Below are 22,074 nucleotides of genomic sequence, written 5' to 3' on the forward strand. Positions count from 1 at the left end.
AATGGTGGCTTTGTAGTGGTATAGGATACTGCTGGGTGTGAGTATTTTTCCAGCATTGTAGCTGAAGTCCATATTTACAACAATCTTGGCAATGTGTTCTACACTGATGAGTACAGAGCAACACTGTCTACTGTGAAACCCTTGCGTTTCAACTTGTGTCACACATAGAACAAACAAGTTGATGGAATTGTCACAAAGTCCTTAAAGTTCTTAGATTGTATTCCTACCCTGGTTGCTGTATGCTTTCCTTGCATTCTCGTCGTGATCCTTCCCAAATGAGGGGAATGCTGTCTGCAAAAAAGTTCTTTCATATGCCGAAAAAAAAAAGACAAAGTCAAGACAAAACTGTCGAACGCAAAAGAAGATTCATTCATCTTAGTTCTAAATCGCAAACCAGTAGGGTGGAAGTGTGACAGAAATCAATAATGTTTAATCATATCTTAGCACATTTTTAAAACAATTTGTTCACATTTACTACTTCTAAAGAACTATAGACTTCTGTCGCTCACTCTCTCTTTGGTCCATGTGATGTCACATGTTTGTATCAGTTCTCACAAATTTAGTGATTCAAACTTCAAGTTAAGTGAATTGACGTTGATTGAGCTTTCATTTTTTTACTTTTCTCAACTAAGCAGTTTGCGTACTAGTGGGTTTACTTAGTATTTAGCATAAATAATTTCTGAGAAATCCAATCTGCACCAGAGGGTTCCATGGAGAGATCGATAATCACTGTTTAATCATCTTTTGTCATCACATCTAAATTTATTATGTGCACATCCTGCATACGTCCAAAAAACTGATTTCTTTTCCTCATTCTTCCTTTGAGCCATGTGATGTCATATCCGCTTCTATTAATTCCCACAGTCTGGTAATTCTAACCTCTAGTTCAGCGAGTTAAATTTGATTGAACTTTATTTTTTATTTATTTATTTATTTTTATTTTTTTTTTCAAGTAACCAATTTTTAAACTAGTGGGTTTATTCACCCAATATTCAACATAGTGTCTGTGATATCACTTAGATAATGATAAAACTTAGAGAGCATGTAACCATAGTTACCAGCTTGTTTCTGATGCATCTGTGCACAGCTGAGGACCTGGGCAACCATCATCAATCAGTTCTGAAGTTTGCTGATGCTGGAATCGAGATTGGTTAGTCATCTTGTGCAAATTTGCTCAGGACTGTCGTGCATGGGTTGCCATTGTTTGAGATGTAGTACAGACCAGGGAAGAAATCAAGTGAAAGCCATTGCAATAAGCACTATGCATGCTTGCTGAGAAAAAAATCATATCCATGTTAAATCCAATCTCACAGAAGAGATATAGTGAATCTCTGCTTTATCAGTATTTTCATGGCAGATGCTCAGCTGAGCTTCAATCTATCTTTTCTCCCCTGTAAAACTTTTTTTTTTTTTTTTTTTTTTACAAGGGTGTCACCACTTATCAAGGCCCAGAGACCACTCGAGGATAAGGGTTAATAGGTATACATTAGTCATTGTGATTTTAGCATAGTAAACAGTGGGAATTTTGAAACTTGGATTACTTAGGGGGACGATTCAATTAGAACTTGTTCACATTGGACTTTTTCTTTTTTTTTTTTCATAGGTATCAACTCATTATCAAGACCAAGAGGCCACTCAAGGATAAGAGTTAAAGAGTGTACGGTAGAAATTGGACAATACAATAATCATTAGTAATGAAAATTTGTTAAATTTGATAACTTATATGGAACGGCTCATCAAGAACTTATTTACGTTAGACTTGAAGACAAACATTCATGGCAAACACTCGTCTAGCTACAAATACCAGCAATTTCCCTTACTCTCTATCTGTACCTAAAACTAAATGAAAGCTTCTTTCCTAGAACGGCCCCTCTAGGGAACACAATGCCACAGAGCTGCTTCCCAGCTGACTATAACATGATCGTTTGGAAGTCCAACATTAAAAAATTTTTGTCGAGCAATCCTCATAAATCGTCAATTTCCACCATTATTGTTTATCTCGGTGATTCATTCATTAACTCTTATCCTTGAGTGGCCTCTGGGCCTTGATAAGTAATGATTCCCCCCTTTCCCACCATAAAAAATGCATCTCTTCACTAGTGAAAACAGCGAGGGAGAAAGGTCAAAATGTGGCTGACCTTGAGACAGGCACTGACCTTTTAGATATACAGTTTTTCATGGTGGAATTGTTATTGACTGGAGATAGAAAGTTCAAACATCAAAACTCACATTTTTTTTTAAGTGCTGCCTGGATTGCGGAATAGGTTAGCTCAGGCCTTCTTGTATGATTAAACCACTATTTTAACCGATTTGGATTTCATTTGAAAATTCATAAACCATGACATATCGTTTTAAGGCATTCTTTTTAATTGTCTTCCGTTTTCCTGCTTTCCGGCTGACTACAATATGGTTGTGTTCAAGTCTAAAGTAAATAAGTTCTTGATGAGCCGTTCCATATAAGTTATTAAATTTACCAAATTTTCTTTACTAATGATTACTATATTGACCAATTTCTACTGTACACTCTTTAACCCTTATCCTTGAGTGGCCTCTGGGCCTTGATAATGTGGTGATGCCTTTGTAAAAAAAAAAAAAAATAATAATTAATCATTTTGGCAGAATAGTGTATTTATGGATCCAAATGACTTCTTGTAAACCGTGTAACTTAATTTGAAGATCCCACTGAAAATGTAGGTCAAAACATAATATCTGTAAATTGATTTTTGATCCCCCAACAAAGGAGGGATTGGATCTAGTAATTCACTCCCGTTCATCCATTTGCTTGTTCAAACTTTTCTCAATAACGCTGCTTTGAAATTTTTTTAACAAACATTAGTCATGGCGGAATTAAATTTTTGCTAGAATGGATTTTTTGGGGATAACTCTAGTTGCTTCCCTAAGGTCCATTATAGGGGTAAAATTGCCACCAAATCATTTGTTTGTTTATACTTTTCTCAAAACCATGCCGTGGATTTTTTTTAATTTTGCACAAACATTAGTCATGATGAAAGTAAATTTTTTCCATAATGGATTTTTCAGGATAATTCTGGTTGCCCTGTTAGGGGGCATTATAGAGGTAAAATTGCCCCCAAATCGTTCATTTGTTCGCACTTTTCTCAATAACCATGCCTTGGATTTTTTTTTTTTTTAATTTGCACAAACATTAATCATGGTGAAAGTAAATTTCTCACATGCTCGGCTTTTATTACAGAAAAAATTAATACTGAAAGTAATTTTTTTTTTTTTTTAGATATAAGAATATCTACAAACTGATTTTTTTTAAAAATAAATGTTTATTTACAAAAATAATTCATACTGGAAGCAAAGTATATATATATTATTTATGGTTCTTGTTAAGATAGTCGACAACTTGATTTTTTTAAAATATATGATTTTAAGCAAAAAACAACAGTACTTGTCATGTTGAAAACAATTATATAAAAAAATTACAAACATTCATTGAGTAGAAAAATTGCAATTGTGTTTTTAGTAAAAATAAAGTATGCCATCCATTAAAGAGGTGAAAAGGGAGATAAGTAAGTTTAGCAAAAAATAAAGTGAATATTTTTCAAAACCAACTGACAGCAGAGACAGTAATTTCAGTTTTGTTTTCATAAATTTTCATCAAAAATATTTTGTAAAAATAACGGACTAAAATTGGAACTCTGAAAATGATAAGCAATCTCGGTTATCTGTTTTTTGTCACCCTGTAGTCGCAATCTTCAAGGTGTTCACATCTCCGTAAAAATTACTTTTCACTATAAATAACTTTCTACTCAATGAACTTTTGTACTTTTTGGATATGTTACTATTTTTTGACGAATAAGTATTGTTTCTGCTTAAAATCATTTATTTGAAAAAGAAAATCGATCTGTTGACTCTATCTTTTTTTTTTTTTAATCTAATATATAAAAGGCAAAATGGGCGCACGTATATGGCCACGAAAGGCTTTTTTTGCGTTGGGGTTCTTGCATTGGTTAGATTCCGGGAGAAGTTTTTGCATACGTCCTAGATCATAATATCTAAGATTTGCAAACGGAAACGGTTTCTTTCAATGTTTTTTTGTTTTTTTTCATTGAGTTTTAAAAAGTTCCCCCCCCCCCGCCGTCGTGTCGGCTGTTTGTTTGTCTTTTTCGTAAAAATAAAGCAAAACTAATTGAACACAAATGCCAACTCCCGGCTTTCACCCAGGTAGTATCTGTTCTGTAATTGGTCCTTGGTCAATGTAGAGGAAACCCTTCATACTGAGATAATTACTATTTATTTGGATACTGCCAGAGTGGCCCCTTTTTGGGGGAGCTGGTTTTTCTCTACATTAAAAGCCACCTTCGTGAGAGGTTTAAAAGCAACGCCATTTCAACAAGTCATCTTTTTGATTGACTACGTTTAATTTGAATGCTTTACACTTCCGGTCACGTCATGGCGTAGCGATAAGACCTCAGGTTTTCTTTTCTGCTTTTGCGCTGCGGGTTCAAGCCTGCCTGCCTATTACCACTTTTTTTTTTTTTTTTTTTTTTTTACACCTACAAACACCCGGGCAACGCCAGGCACCCAGGCTAGTAATAAAATAAATGGGAAAGAAAATGAATGGACCTAATATTAGTACGGTGTTCAGATTAAGTAAAGAAACAATATAACAAGGTCTTCGAATTAAACAACATTATTTACTTCCAAGAAATCTCAAAACCAGAAGTTGTTTGGATTAGTATAGGAAGGTGCCGGTAAATATGCTACTCTGCTCTCATTTCTAAGATAGTAATACCTGTTATGTCTCTCTTTCACTATCTACCTGTATAAATAGCCGTTCCTTTGTGTGCCACAACACCAAGGGAGATAATTTGATATATATTCAAGCACATTTGAGCCTCGAAAAAGTATCCTGTCTTTTAAGATTAGAATTATTACACAGTGATGAAAGTGTTGTAGGCTTTTAGTTTTAACATATTGGAGATGTAATCAAAGGCTTCAAATTTAAAGAGGGAAAGCAACTGAAGAAAGCGGGAGACTTGAAGATGAAAGAGACCAAAATAATTCATCAACTAATGTAAAAGATCAAAATGGAGCATCAAAAATGAAAACTAACTAAAGAAGTTAAAAAAAAAAATGTCAAAAAGTCAAACGTGTGACCTAAAGTTGCGGCTTGTCCAAAAATGTAATAAACAGGTTTTTGTAAACATTCTATTTTTAATCTTTTTGAAGTTATTTTATAGTTTCAACATAATCCTTCTACAAATGGTCCTCATTTTTAGTTTATTTTATACTAGCAGGGAGACTTGACGTTGCCCGGGATTGAATGTTTCACCCTCCCATATTTCATTGTCTTTGAAATCGGTGAAATCGCCAATTTTTCAATCAAATGGATTGATTGCCTGCTCTAGTTGGGGGACCCACTGTGGTTCCCTGTGAAGAAAGCTTCACATGCCCCCACCCCCGAGACTTAATCCACAATACATTGTAGCTTACATTGCACTGCAGAGAACCTACTGTTGATTTTATAAATTTATTTTTATATAATGGCTTGAATTAAAGTTAAAAAGTCAAGTCAAGTATCATGGTTTAATTGTGTTTTTAAACAGAAATATTTATTTCGAATTCGCCCCTCTCATATCAAAGAATCTACTGTTGGTTTTATATGCTAGCCAGGCCTTTCTGCTTGTGGAGTAATAAAACTTCTCAAATGCACTTGAGATGTTAGGTTACATAAGGCGTTAACTTTAGTCGAAATCGCCTGTTTCTTCTTTCCTCAGATTTTTTTGATTATCGATACTTATAAAAGAGATTTCGATACAAAATCTATCTAAGAACACTGCCAGGCACATAAAGTACATTTGTGTTAGATTTCATTTAGGAACAAACTTATATGCACACAAAGTTCCTTTCCTTCCTCGTTTCACAAAAAATAGTTTTGTTAGAATTTTTCCAATTGAAATTTGATTGGCTCCACACTTTCTTCTCTGCACGAGACGTGATGTTGCTAGTCTCAGTCTTTTCTATGAATACTATTATGACACTTGCTTTTCAGAATTGTCTGATCTATTCCCTGCTTCTTTTGTGCCAGCTCGTTTGACTCCATCAATTTCCTATTTTGATAACTTCTTGATATACAACTTCCTATTCAAACAGATCCTTTCCAAGAACTACAGGCTTGCAGAACTCCGTTCCTGTTGACTGTTACCCACCTACCTACAGCTTTGATCTTTTCAAGACTAAGCTCAATAGGTATCTCCTGTCTTTGTGATAATCGTCTTTGATTCTTATTAGTTCTTTACATCCAGTGGCTTTATGCTTTGTCTGGAGCGATTTCCATACAATATATATATATATATATATATATATATATATATATGATTAGATTTTTTTGGAAAAAGAATTCCATCAGAGTGCTCAATTAAAAGGAAAATCCAAATTTTAAGAGCGTACTTATATTTTGTGTACAGAAAGTTGTTAGTTGAGACAGATCATTGGTATCGTCGGTTTCAAGCCCGATAATAAGGCCCGTTTAAGGTATCCTTATCAAGCTCTCTTCAGCCAATATTTGTCATATATATATATATATATATATATATAATGTATATATATATATATGTATATGTATATTTTAAATCTATTCTCAATTCTTAAGGATTCAAGTTCCATTATTTGATCCAGACCTCAAACAAACAACTGGTGCTACCAGATCAGGCTGTCTGAAGATATTGGCTTCCTGAGACGAAATACGCATAACATATCAACCACCCACCTTTTCTCTTCTTCCCATTTCCCCTTTCTCTTTCTATGTCCCCCACTTCCTAACTTAAATGTATCAAGCATTAATACTGTAACCCCTTTTCCCTCTCCCATTGCAAAACTCATTCATGTTCTGCAGGGCAGGGAACAAAAACAATAAAATCCACGATAAAACAACCAAACCAAACATTACAAATATATGAAGATATAAAAGGCTTGAAGAATACAAACTTTCTACAAAATAACTGGATTCAACATGAATATTATTTCTAAAATAATTGGATTCGGCATTAAATAATCCGAAAAGGCTTGATATACCGTAAAACAAATCAACCAATCAAACAAAGAAGCTTCCATGCAGATAAGAATAATATTTTGTGCCTTCCAAGTTTTCTTCTGTTAGAATATTTTCATGTTGATGTTTTTGTCTGTAGAATTTCATCAATAGTTGTTGACTATTGATGAGATGATGATTATTATGAAGTTAATCTTGTTTTCTAACGCTTTGTTCACTCTGTAAATAACTTGGTAGACATTACCAAGTCGGTTGTGCTGGTGTCCTCATTATTAAGCTTCAGTCGCTGTATCCTCCACCATTCTTCAGGTGATTTGAATGTTTTGTTTCACTGCATGTCAAACCCTTTTCTAATCCGGTCATTTTTTGTTAAGTTTTTACGCTGCAAGTTTTTTTTATTTTTTCATATATCTTCAAATGTTTATTCATGGTGTTTGGTTTGGTTGTTTTGTAAAGGGAAAGTATTTTTTTTTTTTGCGTTGCAGAACATGATTGAGTTTTTTTTTTGTTTTCTTTCCAAAAAAAAAAAAGTAAAAACTAATAAATTATTCAATGTGTGGTGCATTTTAATCAGGAAACTAGTATCTTCAAACAGTCTGATCTATTTTTTTAGCACAAGTAGGTTCTTATTGACATTCCTTACCATGAATTCTCAGCTTCTGAGTAACAAAAATAAACAAAAAATAAACAAGCTTGTATTGCTCAAGTTTTTCTTTATTCATAATGTACGGCGTGCCTTCAATAAGTTTCCAAACTTTTTTTTGTACACACATTTAAAATTGTCATAGATTCTTGAAAATTCAGTATCTTATTGCTATACATCTTATGAGATGACTGACCAATTTTTATGATTTCCGGTTCAAATGAACAGCTACAGTAGGAATTGGAATACAGCCTACTACTGAATGTCATAGCTGGTGGATTTCAAAACTGCAATCTGGACATGAAGGCACTTTAGAAGAATGATATGCAATAAAATTCTGTTTTAAACTTGAAAAAAAATGCCACGGAAATGTATGGAATGCTTCAGACTGCTTTTGGACCATCTTGTATGAATGGAATATCAGTTTTTGAGTGGCATAAGAGATTCAAGGAAGGCAGGGAGTCTGAGGGATGATGAGAGGTGTGGGAGGAGTAAGGAAGTCAGAACACCGGAGTTGATTGGCCAAATAAAGAATTTCATGGATAAGGACTGTCATGTGTCTATAGAGACAATAAGTGCTCAGTTTGATGTTAGTGTGCGAACTGTACACACAATTATTTGCGAGGAATTGAAGATCAAACTATTTGACCAAGATGGGCATCAAGACAGTTCCTCAACCTCCCTATACTCTAGACCTTGCTCTCTGTGACTTTTGCTTATTCTCTAAGCTCAAAGAAAAGCTCAGATGTTGTCGTAATGAGACAATTGAGGAGATGAAAGAGGCTGTGACAAGGGTCATTGACATGCTCTCACAAGAGAACTTCCATGGGACCTTCCAGAAGTTGTTGGAATGGTAGAACAAGTGCATTGCAGCCGGAGGAGATTACTTTGAAGGGGACTAGAGTTTTATGTATGTACTATCAATAAAAGTGCCCACACAAAAAAAAGTGTGGAAACTTATTAAAGGCATCTTATATAAAATTATTCTGTGAGATTTTGAAAGTTTGACCTAAGTAGCATTTAAAATGACATATCAAACTTTTGTTCTGACTAGCCAATTTTCATTTGTTATTGTTGTACCATCTTATTGGCACTATAATAACACATTTTGATACCGTTTATTTCATAAATCTAATCCTGCCTGCACAACTGGTAATAACTGAAACATTTTTTCGACTATGAATGAAAAAATTTATTAAACCATCAAGGAGAATAACTCTTTTTTTTTAACTTGAAGATTATAAAGATTTGTCTCCCTTACAAGTAAAATTTTAATTATTTTTCTCTATAAATTAAAAAAAAAAAATATGGTAAACAAATAAAATTAAAAAAAACTCAAATCACCTTAATCCAGCCAACAGAATCTAGACCATTGTTGAGATTGCTTGTTCTCTGTGGAGTTAGGTATGTCTCTGGTTCTGTGTAGTTCTAGGCGGTCCACCCTCTCGGACTTTGCCTTAGTTTATTGCTAATTGTTTGTGGCGCTTCCTACTTGGGAACGCTGGCGGGGCTGCTCAGGCATTTTATGTAGACCAGAGTGCTCTTCCTCTAGGGAGTTGACTTTTGAATCCGACTTTCTGACCTTTGTGTCACATCATCTTGTTGTGGAAGGGAGATAAATAGATTCACTCTATCCCGAACATGGATATGTTGATTTCCATCTTGACCTAGCTTTCTGCCACTTTATATAAGTACAAAAAAAATTTTAAAAATGTTTAACATTTTGTGGACAATAATATCCTAATTTTTTTTTTTTTTTTTTTAAATGGAAATCGCACCAGACAAGTCACTTGAGGTAAGGAGCTAAGAAAAAAAAATACCACTTCTAGATCAAAAACTAGCCAGCGATAAATGTTATATGGATAGATTTCAACCCAGAAATTCTTCCCCCTTTGTCAGAAACATCGCTCATAGAATGTGAGGACTAAAGGACAAAATAAGGGAAGCAAGAGTTCAGGGGCTGCCGAAAGTAAACCCAAGATCCAGTATCTGCATCACAAATATTTTTCTTTGTAGGAGCTATAGAGAAGAAGCTAAAGATGAAAATTGACGTACCCTGCTCAAGGAACGAATATAAACGAATTACTTTTATTCTATACTACTAGGCCACCCGGTGTTGTCCATTCGTAACATGTGCTTAAATATGACATTTTAATTCGTGCAGATTACATATTTATTAATAGAGAAAATTCTCTATCGATTATTATATTGAACCTAATATATGGTCGTGAGACCAAAACTAAAAAAAATTATATCTGACTTGGGTGCCATCAACTAGAATAGAAACACAAACATACAACTCTTCATCCATATTCCTCAGCCTCTTAGCCACACCCAAATTCACCAGCCATCCCGTTTTTTAAAAGATGGAATCGCTCGATCATTAAAGAAAAGATGCAAGCAAGGTCCACAGATTTAATATATAATTTATAATACAAATATATGTGTATAATATATAATATATGTATATAATATAAATATATGTATATAATATAAATGTGTATATAATATAAATGTGTATATAATATAAATATATGTATATAATATAAATGTGTATATAATATAAATATATGTATATAATATAAATATATGTATGTAATATAAATATATGTATGTAATATAAATATATGTATGTAATATAAATATATGTATGTAATATAAATATATGTATGTAATATAAATATATGTATGTAATATAAATATATGTATGTAATATAAATATATGTATATGTATGTAATATAAATATATGTATATGTATGTAATATAAATATATGTATATGTATGTAATATAAATATATGTATATGTATGTAATATAAATATATGTATATGTATGTAATATATATATGTATGTAATATATATATGTATGTAATATAAATATATGTATATGTATGTAATATAAATATATGTATATGTATGTAATATAAATATATGTATATGTATGTAATATAAATATATGTATATGTATGTAATATAAATATATGTATATGTATGTAATATAAATATATGTATATGTATGTAATATAAATATATGTATATGTATTTAATATAAATATATGTATATGTATTTAATATAAATATATGTATATGTATTTAATATAAATATATGTATATGTATTTAATATAAATATATGTATATGTATTTAATATAAATATATGTATATGTATTTAATATAAATATATGTATATGTATTTAATATAAATATATGTATATGTATTTAATATAAATATATGTATATGTATTTAATATAAATATATGTATATGTATTTAATATAAATATATGTATATGTATTTAATATAAATATATGTATATGTATTTAATATAAATATATGTATATGTATTTAATATAAATATATGTATACGTATTTAATATAAATATATGTATTTAATATATGTATATGTATATAATATAAATATATGTATATAATATAAATATATGTATATGTATATAATATAAATATATGTATATAATATAAATATATGTATATGTATATAATATAAATATATGTATATGTATATAATATAAATATATGTATATGTATATAATATAAATATATGTATATGTATATAATATAAATATATGTATATGTATATAATATAAATATATGTATATGATATATAATATATGTATATGATATATAATATATGTATATAATATATGTATATAATATATGTATATGTATATAATATATCTATATGTATATAATATATGTATATGTATATAATATGTATTTAATATAAATATATGTATATAATATAAATATATGTATATAATATAAATATATGTATATAATATAAATATATGTATTTAATATAAATGTGTAGATTATATGTAATATAAATATGTGTAGATTATATGTAATATAAATATGTGTAGATTATATGTAATACAAATATGTGTAGATTATATGTAATACAAATATGTGTACATAATATGTAATACAAATATATGTACATAATTTGTAATTTTTTAATCTCAAGATCATTCAGTTTGAGCTGCCATCTTGGATGTTTGTATAAACATCAGCAGTAAACTAAAAGCATTCTGCCAAATTCCTAGAAAAAATGCCGCTATTTTTAAGACCTGGATATAATAGAAAATAGATTAAATTTATTTTTAACTTCTCTAACATGAAAAAGCATCTGACTCCTAACATTATCAGACTTCCACAGACCTTTTTGATTTGATTTTGAGAGGATGTAATATTAGGATGATTCGAACTACTATTCCCATCTTGGTTGTTGTGTTTACAAGATTTCGGCTGATGTAAGCTCTGAACTTTGAACTGAAGAGGCCTTCTATTTGAACTTTGGGATTTGAAAACGACTTAACTATAAATTAAGCAGTAAAAAACATAAATTAGTATTAAAAAATGAACGGAACATCGAAATAGACACAAATCCATCCAAACTATTTGAACTTCGGTAGGCTTGTATTTGAACTTCGGAAGGCTTGTGTTTGAACTTCGGAAGGCTTGTGTTTGAACTTCGGAAGGCTTGTGTTTGAACTTCGGAAGGCTTGTGTTTGAACTTCGGAAGGCTTGTGTTTGAACTTCGGAAGGCTTGTGTTTGAACTTCGGAAGGCTTGTGTTTGAACTTTGGGAAGGCTTGTATTTGAACTTTGGGAAGGCTTGTATTTGAACTTTGGAAGGCTTGTGTTTGAACTTTGGGAAGGCTCGTATTTGAACTTTGGGAAGGCTTGTATTTGAACTTTGGGAAGGCTTGTATTTGAACTTTGGAAGGCTTGTGTTTGAACTTTGGGAAGGCTCGTATTTGAACTTTGGGAAGGCTTGTATTTGAACTTTGGGAAGGCTTGTATTTGAACTTTGGAAGGCTTGTGTTTGAACTTTGGGAAGGCTCGTATTTGAACTTTGGGAAGGCTTGTATTTGAACTTTGGGAAGGCTTGTATTTGAACTTTGGAAGGCTTGTGTTTGAACTTTGGGAAGGCTTGTATTTGAACTTTGGAAGGCTTGTATTTGAACTTTGGGAAGGCTCGTATTTGAACTTTGGGAAGGCTTGTATTTGAACTTTGGGAAGGCTTGTATTTGAACTTTGGGAAGGCTCGTATTTGAACTTTGGGAAGGCTTGTGTTTGAACTTTGGGAAGGCTCGTATTTGAACTTTGGGAAGGCTCGTATTTGAACTTTGGGAAGGCTTGTATTTGAACTTTGGGAAGGCTTGTATTTGAACTTTGGGAAGGCTTGTATTTGAACTTTGGAAGGCTTGTGTTTGAACTTTGGGAAGGCTTGTATTTGAACTTTGGAAGGCTTGTGTTTGAACTTTGGGAAGGCTCGTATTTGAACTTTGGGAAGGCTTGTATTTGAACTTTGGAAGGCTTGTGTTTGAACTTTGGGAAGGCTCGTATTTGAACTTTGGGAAGGCTTGTATTTGAACTTTGGGAAGGCTTGTATTTGAACTTTGGAAGGCTTGTGTTTGAACTTTGGGAAGGCTTGTATTTGAACTTTGGAAGGCTTGTATTTGAACTTTGGGAAGGCTCGTATTTGAACTTTGGGAAGGCTTGTATTTGAACTTTGGGAAGGCTTGTATTTGAACTTTGGAAGGCTCGTATTTGAACTTTGGGAAGGCTCGTATTTGAACTTTGGGAAGGCTCGTGTTTGAACTTTGGGAAGGCTCGTATTTGAACTTTGGGAAGGCTCGTGTTTGAACTTTGGGAAGGCTTGTATTTGAACTTTGGGAAGGCTTGTATTTGAACTTTGGAAGGCTTGTGTTTGAACTTTGGGAAGGCTTGTATTTGAACTTTGGAAGGCTTGTATTTGAACTTTGGGAAGGCTTGTATTTGAACTTTGGAAGGCTTGTATTTGAACTTTGGGAAGGCTCGTATTTGAACTTTGGGAAGGCTTGTATTTGAACTTTGGAAGGCTTGTGTTTGAACTTTGGGAAGGCTCGTATTTGAACTTTGGGAAGGCTTGTATTTGAACTTTGGGAAGGCTCGTATTTGAACTTTGGGAAGGCTTGTGTTTGAACTTTGGGAAGGCTTGTATTTGAACTTTGGAAGGCTTGTGTTTGAACTTTGGGAAGGCTCGTATTTGAACTTTGGGAAGGCTTGTATTTGAACTTTGGAAGGCTTGTGTTTGAACTTTGGGAAGGCTTGTGTTTGAACTTTGGGAAGGCTTGTATTTGAACTTTGGAAGGCTTGTGTTTGAACTTTGGGAAGGCTCGTATTTGAACTTTGGGAAGGCTTGTGTTTGAACTTTGGGAAGGCTTGTATTTGAACTTTGGAAGGCTTGTGTTTGAACTTTGGGAAGGCTTGTGTTTGAACTTTGGGAAGGCTTGTATTTGAACTTCGGAAGGCTTGTGTTTGAACTTTGGGAAGGCTTGTGTTTGAACTTTGGGAAGGCTTGTATTTGAACTTCGGAAGGCTTGTGTTTGAACTTTGGGAAGGCTTGTGTTTGAACTTTGGGAAGGCTTGTATTTGAACTTTGGGAAGGCTCGTATTTGAACTTTGGGAAGGCTCGTATTTGAACTTTGGGAAGGCTCGTATTTGAACTTTGGGAAGGCTCGTATTTGAACTTTGGGAAGGCTCGTATTTGAACTTTGGGAAGGCTCGTATTTGAACTTTGGGAAGGCTCGTATTTGAACTTTGGGAAGGCTCGTATTTGAACACTGTTAAACCTGTCCAAAATTTAGAGCTAAACTTTTTATTTAATCCTTGGGTTAAATAAAGGGTTCAAACCTTGTGGAGTCATTTATTCTTGGAATAACGTTACCACATGAGCAACAAGTGTCTGTATTTTCTAACTTTCAAAATGTTCCGTTTGTGAAAGAAAATGTAAAGAGTACTCATGGCGTGTGAAAAAAAATCTTTCATTCAAATTATTAAACTGGTCATGTATTTTAGAAGTTTGATAGCCTTGTCAAAAGAAAATAAGTATAATAAGGATGTATGTGTATTCTGGCAAAAAGAAACTGATATGATTATATATACACATATAAACTCAATGTGTGTACGTGGTGTTTGTTTATTCCCTACAGAAAGAAAGGTTAGAGAATATACATAAAATCTAAAAAATGTTTTCTCGTGTAAAATTTATTGGGAAAGACAATGTCAGTGTTCCTGAATCTTCAAGAGAGCAATGGTGCCAAACCACCTTTAAAATGTCAAATGTATTTTAGTGAAATCTGTATAAAATTTTCCGACAATGATAGTACTCTACATAACTCTCTGTGTACCAAATATCTATGTGATCCCCCACTTCTAAGTAACCCGTGGGGACAGAAGCCTTTTAAAACTTCAAATACTCTGATTTTAATGAAATTTAAGTCATATTTATAAGAGTAATTTAGGTGTTTTTTCTTTTTATTGTTTTTTTTTTTTTTTTTTTTTTTTTTTCAGCATTTCAACTTCTGATTATATTAGAAATGAAATGAAAAGGGGGGGGTGCTGTAAAAACAAAATAGTAATATTATGTTATGGCCATAAAGAAAAAGTACAAAGTAGTGATCCTCATTCACTCCCGAGCAACGTCAGGTCTTCTTGCTAGTATATATATATATATATATATATATATATATATATATATATATACATATATGCTCTGAAGCTTAGAAGTACAACTTCATTGAACTTGTTATATTTATAAACTTAGATCATCATCCAATCCTGAGCAACATTGGGCTTTCCTGCCAGTATATACAGGGTGATCCGAAACTAACTCCCTATTCTTAAATAACTATAATATATTTTTGAAGTATAATTTCTCCAATTAATGAATATGAGAGGAAAGTATATTGCATGGACTTTTATTTAAAACTGGCATGGCTACCTGGCGTTGTTGCCCGGGTGGAGAGAGGTGATGTATTAAGTCTATAAAGCAACCAACCCCCAGAAAAAAAAAAAAATGCTTCAATCAAAATAGCAGCGAGTACCCATGATATTGCAAAAAAAAAAAAAAAAAAAAATTAGTCGCAGTAGGCAGGCTCAAACCTGTAATGCAAAAAACGAAAAGGAGGTGGAAAAAAGTTAACATGCTAGCTGTCATGGCCATGGCGACTTATGATGTTACGGGCCTTCAAAATCAGCTTTTATGAACATACCTTGAGATTGGTAGGCATATAATTTTCAAAAATGTTGATGCAAAAACTGATCCCTCCTTTCAAAAAACAGCTCAGTTGACCAGGACAGAATTAATCTTTTTGGCCAATCTTTAGATATTTTTCATCTGAGAGATCGATCTTTCTAACGATACCAATTTTGTCATGGTCCGATGCATGTGTCAAAAGTTTTTGACAGACATACAAACACACACGCACACACATACATTTTCGCTTTTATATAATAGACTAGCGGAGGGTACCCGGCGTTACCTGGGTGTTTGGAGGTGTGTGTGGTTTTGGGAAAATCAAAACTCCGGAGGGGGGGGGGTGAAATTTAAGAAAAAAAAAGTTTTGGTGGGTGAGTGTGAGGATCGAACCCGAACCCTTGAGGCGAAGTTGGAAATTAAAGTGTGAAAAAAAACATGCAACGTTAACCATTGGGCCACTGCGCAATTCTAAGGGAAGCACATTTGAATTTATTTAATTACTTAGATTTGGCAGGTGCACGTTTTAATGACTTATTGAGGTCAACTTTGACTGTGGGATAGTATTTCATTTACTGCAGGAACGCTTTTTTTTTTTTTTTTTTTTTTTTCCAAAGATGTTGGTGGGACCAGCTCTCCTTGTCCAAATTGAATAGAAATTGTTTGATATAAGGAAAATATTTCCACATTGATCAAAACTGATTGCTTTCTGACATTTCCGGCAATCGCGACCGGAAAAATATCACCAGAATTAGTGCCGCTTTTATTATATGAAAAAGCTTAATCCACATGCGGCGAGCGACACATGTTGAATATTTATCTTCCCGAAGTTGAGCAAATTAAATAGACAGGCGAGCTCCGTTGTTAACTCGGAGATATTATGATTTCTATGTGATATAAAAAGTTTTAAGAAGTTGCGAGCCGACCGACCGCTTCTCTGAAAAGAAGCCTTTCTTGGACGTACACAAAACGCGAACATACATACACACATTTTCGCTTTTATATATATAGATTCAATATGGGCACCACCATTCGCCACGAGCTTTTCAAATCGACTATGAACCGCATCAACTGTTTTCACGAGAAACGCCTGTGGAATGGAACTAATAACTTCATGTATTTTCCCTTCAAGATTAAAAATCAAATTCATATAACAGATCTGAAAAGAAAACAAAAACATGCATTTAAAGACCACACATTAAATAACATACACACAAAAATTGAGAAACGTATTACAGCATTTGAATAAATTATAGTTATTTTAGAATAGAGTTACTTTCGGATCACCCTGTATATAATTTTTGTAAAAAAAAAAAAATCCTTTTAGTATAGGCTGCATAAATAAACAATTATCAAAAATGGTCTCGGTTTAGAAGGATTCCTCCTTCATTGACATAGAAAAGTTAAATGAGAAGATATATTAAACTTGGCCAAAAAGCCCAAGAAGGGAGTCTGTTTTATTTACCAAATTGGACTCAACTCTAAATTTTCTGTATGTAACTGTTCTTAAATATAATAGTGTTGCTGCTTAGAAAAAATTACAGGGATGTTGAACCCCCCCCCCCCAAGAAAATGCGAAGTAAAATATGTTAGGCAAGAATATTATGAAACTAATTGATGACATTCCAAACATTTGTTAGAGTTGTCTTCTGAATAAATATGAAAGTTAAACCCATTTCATGCACTTAAGGTGAGGTCAAATGCCCTATTTCGTGTTACTTCAGCTTTGAACAAGCATAGTATTTATATATATATATATATATATATATATATATATATATATATATATATATATATATATATATCATACTAACACGTCGCCTGGCGTTGCCCGGTCGTAAAATATGCTTAAATATGATATTTTAATTTCTGCAGATTTCATATTTATTGTTATAGAAACAATTCTCTATTGATTATTATATTGTACCCAACAGTAGTGATTTCAAAAGTTTTAAAAATACGACTTGGGTGCCATCAGCTAGAATCGAAACCAAAGCATTTAGCTATCAGATAAGTACTGTATTTAAACATTTGTGTATTAGATATGACATTGAATCTGATGATTCTTTACGGTAAAATCGCGCAGGCGTCTTATCTAGATTTAAATGTGATTATATATACTAGCCTGGGTGCCTGGCGTTACCCGAGTGTTTGGAGGTGTGTGTTGGGCAAAAAAAAAAAAAAAAAAAAAAAACTCAGTGATAGTAGGCAGGCAGGCTCGAATCTGTACCGTGAAGGAGTAAAAGAATGTGGAAAAAAAAAACATTTTGCCATTGCGTCCATCCCCAAACTGGAAGTGGCGAAGGTTTTAAATTAAGGCTAGTCAATCAAAAAGAGGGGATGACTTCTGAAAATATTGGTGAAAAAAGTGACCCCTCCTTGTAAAAACGTGCCCACTTGAGGGTGAAGGAATTAATGTTTGTAGTCAATTGTTCGATATTTGTCGTCCGAAAGGTCGAGCTTCAAAACGATACTGATTTTGTGAAAATCAGTCGCCTCTGTCGAAAATTTTAGGTAGACATACAAACATATATACATACATACATTCATACAGACAGGTGAGATTTATATTATAGATTTCTGGTTATGTATAGACGATCTTAGTCATCATCATCATCATTTCGTCTGGTTTCCCCGTTATTTTTCTAGTCAAAATTCTTTCTAGGAAGACAACAGGTACTTAGGGGAAGGACTACATGAAGGTAGCCAACATCCTAAGTGAAGTGATTTTTGTGGAATGAACTGGATTCGAACTTGGAACAGCCAAGTTGTCAGTCCGTGTCGTTAGCCATTTGGACAAACGTCACCTCCCATCGGGGTTGTGAGGTTAACTAATTTGAATATTGCTTTGCAAGAGGACGTTTGATTAATTAATTTTTTTATTTATTTATTTATTTTTTTTTAATCTAATTCAGTAATCGTTTAGATCTATATAGGTATAAAGTTGTTTTTTCTTACTCTGTCATTGAGATTAAAAGCCTACCTTTTTTATTATTTCAAAGTTATAAAATCAAACTTTGTAATATATTCAGTCATGGATATGCAACTAAGTATATGAAGTTTAACTAATTTTCATATTCCTTTGAAAAACGAGCATTCATTACTTATTCATTTTTTATGGTTTCTTATTAGATGATTAGTTTCATTTCACTATTATGTTCAGTTCTGTTTATGCATAGTTTCTATATTCTGCATAATTGTGTAGAATTTAGGATAAAAACCTTTAAACACATGGAGATGTTATATATAAGTGATCTTGTCGGTGTGTGTACGAAAAATCTCTACCAAACTCCTCTCTGAATATTTGGTCTACAAACTTGAAATTTTGGACCCTGGAAACACTTTTGATTTGGTTCTTAGCCAACAAAAGTAGATGCTAAGAGGTCAAACCAAATAGAAAGAAAAAACAAAAAAAAAATTGACTTTGGTAGGAGTAAATCGAACTTTAGCCGATGCGTACATACATATTTTTAGCATTTTTTATTCGTATCGCGATGGTTCAGACGGTAACTACAAAGGCTGGAGCGCTGGGTGTTTTGGTTTCAATTCCAGCTGATATCACCAAAGTCATTTTTTTTTTACTCATTAGTATATATATATTGTGTAAAATATAATAATCAATAGAGAATTTGCTTTATAATAATAAATACAGAATCTGCATTAAAATATATTTAATCATATTTCCTGGTTGGCCAATGCGGAGAGGTCTATAGTTTTAACATAACATATAGTTCTGTTCAGTAATATTGTTCTATTTTGTGGACAAATGTTTAGAATTTGTATTGAAATGTTAAGGTGACCGACTTAATTTTCAACCGGTTGCGATCCATTTCTAAATTGTAAGTTAAAAAACACCTCCCACCTAAACACAGATTTCTTTCTTGGTAAAAAACAAAAAAAGTTTATTTATAAAAATAATTAATCACTGTTCTATTATTGGTGCAAATACTTAAACCGAGTCTAAAATATTTTTAAGTTATTCTACCTACCGCAAACGCGGCTTGTTAGTTAAGGCATTTGCCTCGGGAGAACTGTGTAACTCTATCTCTGATGAAACCTCAACAGAGGGAAAGAAGAAGGGGGAAAAAAAACTGATTTTGGAAATGCATATGGCCTTAGGCAATAATAGACCACCGAAGAGTGGAAAGCAAGAGATGCTGGATGAACTTTGGGTTTGACCCATATTAGAAGAGAAAATACTTTTTTTTTTTTTTTTTTTTTTTTTTTTTTTTTAACCCTAACCTAACATTAAGTTCACCACGAATCCATCTACATCTAAAAAAGAACTTGTTCTAGACTCAAAAGCATTTTTCTTTTCATTATTGTAAATGATGAAGTGGAGAGAAGGGATGTGGGATATATTTGCTTCTATGTACCAAATCAGGTTATGATTGCATTTCTCTCTCTCTCTCTCTCTCTCTCTCTCTCTCTCTCTCTCCAGTCTAATGAATCCCCACTTATCAAAAGCCACTCGAGGATAATATTTAGTGAGATTGTCCCTTTCATAGAGTAAACCATTCCTGTAATAACCTGACTCTGTTGATTGCGGTGTGCTGCTGTTCTCGTGCAGTTCTAGGAGGTCCACCCTCCCAGGCTATGCCATCTCTCTTTCAGAAGGGGTTTATTGCTAATCGCCTGAAGCGTCCTTATCAGGGAATGTCGATGGGGCTATCTAGCCATTTTTTGCCGGTCAGAGTGCCCCTCCTCAGGGGCACCGATGTTTCAATCCCACTTTCTGACCTCGGTGTCACAGTTCTTGTAGTGACACAGAACTAAATACCTCCAATGTGTTGGACACATTAAAATTACTTGTAAAGATAAGCCTTAAATATACATTTTCTTTAATCCAAATGTATGTAATATATTTGGATCAAAATTGGAAGAAGGATTATAAGCACGATGCGTGGTGGAATTGTTTATTTTAATTTCTGTATGGCGACGTAAACGTGGTGCAAAGCTGTTCTGTTTGGGGAATTTTATGAATCCTGTGACAGATGTTGTGCTGACTGCATCTTATATTGCAAATATCATTCAAAAATGTTTTTTGATGATAAAACTACATTTTATTTGACGTTTCTGATTTTTTGAGATGAGGATTGGTTATTCGTATTATTTGGATTCATCAGACTACTGTTCTCATCTTGAGTGTAATTTTCCGCAAGGACCCGTGGCGCAGTGGTTAGAGTACTTGGAAGAATCAGTTGTAAAATGTGATATTCTCTTGGAGGTTGAAGGTTCAATCCTCAGTGTGGGCGACTGAAAGATACAATTGCGAATTACTTAAGACCGCTATCCAGTCATGGCTGATGGAACAAGAGCATGCTACCTCCATGAAGTAAAAGGGTTCCACTCGAAATTCTGTCCAAATTTCTGAGTTCGACAAGATATACCTGAAGAAGGCCAGAGGTTACATCGACCGAAATGTTGTGAAAATCACACTCAAGATGAGAACAGTAGTCCGATAAATCTAAATAATACGTATATTTTATTTATTTATTTTTCTTATTTTAATAAAAGTTAGCATAAACCGTCATCACGTTATTTAGGGAGTGGGGGGGGGGCACCTGCCTTTGCCCGGTCTTAAAATACACTTGACTATATCTTAATTCATGCAGATTTTTTTATTTATTATTACAGAGCAAATTCTCCATTGAATATTATATTGTACCTAATATATAGTACCGATTTCAAAAGTTTAAAAAAAAAAAAAAATTACTTTGATGCCATCAGATAAAATCGAAACCAAAACATTTAGCACTCCAGATGGATTCCTTACTGATGTAGTTATCGAGAGATAGATGAGAAAGATTTAATATGAAACAACTTGAAGAAATGAATTGAATTTTAGCATTTAGCATGCGCAGAAAGAAATAGAAATATATTGGCAGGTTGAAATGAACATTTTGCATTTCAACTTGCTGACATATTTCTGTGTGCATTATTCATCCATCTAAACAAAGATCTTATTCAAACCATCCTTGGTGTGTGCTTATTATTTCTTGTAATTTCAGATGTGATGAGAGTTTATTGGTTAAATAATTACACAGGGACACACAAACACATCTACGGTTTTATTTATATAGATAGAATAGAAAAGTTAACATAAATCTTCACGTTTGTATTGATTCGGTTTTAAAATATCGATCAGAAAAGACAAAATCAGAGTATAATTTTTGAGTTTCTTTGACTATTCGAAATAAAAACTTGAGTTTATATATATATATATATATACATTGTAACTTTTGAAAATATATTTTCATAACTTACTATCTAACTCTACTTATGTATTGAGAACTTTCGAAGTAAATACTGAAAATATATACATAAAATTTTATGTAGACACATAAAATGATAAAATTAGTCTTGTGT

The 22,074-nt window shown here is 32.9% G+C and overlaps 1 protein-coding gene across 1 annotated transcript in view; it reads left to right on the forward strand.

Annotated features, from left to right (window-relative positions):
- Positions 1 to 22,074, forward strand: part of LOC145241424 (uncharacterized) — a 151,177-nt gene that overhangs the window by 26,085 nt on the left and 103,018 nt on the right. The gene's annotated exons all lie outside the window — the stretch shown is intronic.

The sequence above is a fragment of the Euprymna scolopes genome, chromosome 20 (assembly GCF_053919585.1).
Source record: "Euprymna scolopes isolate OS-2025 chromosome 20, ASM5391958v1, whole genome shotgun sequence".
NCBI classification, from domain to species: Eukaryota; Metazoa; Mollusca; class Cephalopoda; order Sepiida; family Sepiolidae; genus Euprymna; species Euprymna scolopes.